We start from the raw sequence: 4,102 nt of genomic DNA, 5'->3' as shown, positions 1-4,102 counted from the left end.
TATAAACTTGTATAATTCATATATAATGCTTGTACATAGCATGTATAAACTTGTACATACTGCTTATAATACTTATACATACCATATACATAGTGTGTATAATGATAATATATAGCGTGTATAAACTAATACATAGTGTGTATAATTCTTATTTATAGTGTATAAAATGATTGTACATATCATGTATAAACATGTACATAGTGCGTATACTACTTCTATATTGCTTGTAAAACTTATACATAGTGTGTATAAAACTTATACGTAGTGTGTATAATGCTTATATGTAGTGTGTACACTATAAAAAAATAACTTTTAGCAACACTTTTATCTATGTGTCCTAACAAATATATATTAGGGCATATAATGATTTTTGTGCTAATTAAGAGATCTTGTGCGACAAGTCCCCACTTCACCCCGCACTATCTCAAACTTTCCCCTTCCTCTTATTATTCTTTCATTTTTCTCAAGCGTGTATTCATCCCGAAGTCGAATACATGATCGTTGCCGCTACATTGCCGATCGAGGCCTCCTCTTCTTCTTATTATTTTTTTCATCTTGCTCAAGCACAGCATTTCTGATGCGGCATGCGTGCGATTCATCGATCGCTGACACTACTTCAAGACAGCTGCATTTGGTAAGTCTTCTAATGGCTTTTAATCTTTTTTAAGCACAATATGCTTTATTGATTCCAATATATAATTCCGATTATGTAGGGTTCATAAAATATTCTTGTTCCCTCTTTTGATTTTCTAATGTTCTTGAGGTTCTTAATTTGCAAGTTCTGAACAATCTATCGAATGTCGTAGCAACGAATGCAAATTGTTTTGTATATAATAAAAGGTTAATCTTCGGACCTTGTCATTATCTTCTCAATCGCTAATTTTGAAGTTTATTAATTAGGTCATTGTTGTGATTTTAGTTCATTTGAGTTAGTTGTTGGATTCATTCCATCCTGATTCCACAAAGGTGTTTACGAATTAAGGTACATAGGCAATAGAGTAGTGAAATAAGGTTATAGAAAATAGACTTATAATGTTTGTGTAAATATTTACCCAAAGTCAACCGGTAAGGAAAATTGATATAATTTTTGTCGGAGGATTATAATGAAAAAAAAAAGACAGTTTCAAGTTATTGAGGCTTTTTTATGTTGTGTGTGAAGATTTGCGAAAATTAGAATTAGCATGTCTAAAACATTAAGAGGACTAGCCAAGATGCTGATTAAGCCGAACCTAGTAGTTGGGCTTAAGGATGATGATATCATGGTATAATATTAAAGGTAGCTTAATTTGCTTGCAAGGTTTTATTGATGACAAGCTGAATAAAATGCTGAAGGCTGCACTGGAAGTGGATTCTATCTTGGTGATGTTGAAGGCTGCATTGGAAGAGGATTCTATCTCTGACTTAGCTTCAGATGACAAGCTGAAAAAAATGCTTGGAGAACTTGATGCTTTGGTTAACAAAGCGTATGAACTACTTGGAAACTTGTATCAAATGATGAGTAAAGTTTATTTTGTAGTGAAGTATCATCTTTTTTGTCTTGATTATATTCCTATGTGATGATAATCAATTTGTAGCTGTTTCTATTTAAATTAAACTTTTATTATTATTAACTGAAAACATTGTGCTATAGGGTTCTCAGATGCATATTGTTCATTTGTTCATCGCTCTACTTTTTATGTGGTTTACACTAGAAAGGAATAAAATAATTAATACAAGCAAGGTTTTATCATTGGTATCATTGGTTGAATTTCCTGGAATAAGAAAGATGAATCATTTTTATAGGAGTCTATTTCAACATGAAAAAATGCATGCAGTCTATGTGTTTCTTCTTTCCATGCATTTTCTTACCATAATTTTCTTTGCTGGTTACTGAATAAATGACCATAATTAAATAAAATTATTGATAGCCCGTTAAAGCATGCTCTACGGTTTTGGTTATATCATTTTATTTTAATATTCACTCTCCTTTTCTTTTTTGTTATGCAGTTATTTGTCAATTAGCATTATACACACTATTTACAAGCATTATACACACTGTATACAGGTTTATTCAAACATTATACACATGCTATGTACAAACATTATACACACTATATATAAGTTTATACAACCATTATGCATACTATATAGAAGTTTATACACACTATCTGTAAATCATATACACACTATGTACAAGTTTATACACACTATATACAAGTTTGACATGCAATATAAAAGTATTATACACACTATATATAAGTTTATATACTATATGTATAAGCATTTTATGCACTTTAAAGAAGAATTATACACACTATATATAAGTTTCTATACGTTATATATAAGCATTATACATACTATGTATATGGTACGTATAAGTATTTTTTATACTATGTATAAGTTTATACATGATATGTACAAGCATTATACATGAATTATATAAGTTTATACATGCTAAGTATAAGCATTTTAAACACTATGTACAAGTTTGTATATGATATGTATAAGTATTATACACACTATGTACAAGTTTATAAACGCAATGTACAAGTTTATACATATTATATACAAATTTATATTTACTATATACAAGCATTATACACACAATGTATATGCTTGTAAACACTATATCTAAGAATTATAAAAACTAGGTATATATTTGTACATACCACGTTCAAGCTTTATACACATTATTTATAAGTTTATACAAGCATTATACATACTATGTATAAGCATTATATACAGTATTTATAAGCATTATGCATACTATGTATAAGTTTATTCAAATAATATACACATGCTATGTACAAGCATTATATAGACTATGTACAAGTTTATACACTCTATGTATAAGGATTATAAAAACTATGAACAAGTTTATACACATTATATACAAGTTTATACACTCTATGTATTAGGATTATATACACCATGTATAAGTTTATACATGCTATATACATAATTTTTACACATTATATACAAGTTTATATATTATATGTATAAGTTTATAAACAATATATACTTAACTTTTACAAACTATATGCAAGTTTATATACGGTATGTAAAAGCATTATACATGCTATATACAAGTTTATATAAATATTGTACATGTTATGTACAAGTTTATGCATGTTATGTATAACCATTATATATATTTTGTATAAGTTTATACATATTATGTATAAGTATTATACACACTATATATATGCTATACACGAGCATTACACACACTGTATACATGAATTATACACATTATATATAAGTTTATACAAGCCTTCTATACTACGTTCAATGCTATTTATAAGTATTATACATACTTTGTAAATATTTATACACGCTTAGTATAAGCATTATACACACTATCTATAAGTATTATACACTCTAAATAAGTTTATATACACTATATACAATTTATGTAAGCTATAAATAAGTATTGTACATACTATATACAAGCATTACACACACTATATAAAGATAATATACACACTATGTATAAGTTTATACAAAAATTTTAGTTTACTATATAAAAGTTTATACACGATATCTATAAATAATATACATATTATATATAAGTTTAAACACGCTATGTATAACCATTATACATATTATGTATAAGTTTTTACACACTATGTATAAGTATTATAAATACTATGTACAAGTTTTATACATACTATCTACAAGTTTTATATGCATTATACAAGTATTTTACATAATATGTACAAGTTTATACATGATATATATAAACATTTTACACACTATAAATAAGAATAATACACACTATGTATAAGTTTATACACGCTATATATAAGCATTATAGACACTCTATACATAGTATATATAAGTATTATACACACTATATACAAGTTTATACATGCTATATGCAAGTATTATAAATAAATTATACAAGTCTATAAGCGCTAACAGGCATTATACACAATATGTATATATTTATACAAGTATTATAGATGCTCTGTAAAAGCGTTATACACACTATATACAAGTTTATACATTCTATGTACAAGCATTATACTCACTATTTACATGCATTATACACACTATGTACATGTTTATTCAAATATTATACAGACTATATACAAGTTTATTCACGCTATATATTATAATT

This window comes from Dendrobium catenatum, unplaced genomic scaffold, assembly GCF_001605985.2.
Source record: "Dendrobium catenatum unplaced genomic scaffold, ASM160598v2 original_scaffold_107022, whole genome shotgun sequence".
In the NCBI taxonomy this organism is placed as follows: domain Eukaryota; kingdom Viridiplantae; phylum Streptophyta; class Magnoliopsida; order Asparagales; family Orchidaceae; genus Dendrobium; species Dendrobium catenatum.
The sequence above is the reverse complement of the archived record's forward strand: the minus strand, read 5'-3'. Positions refer to the sequence as shown.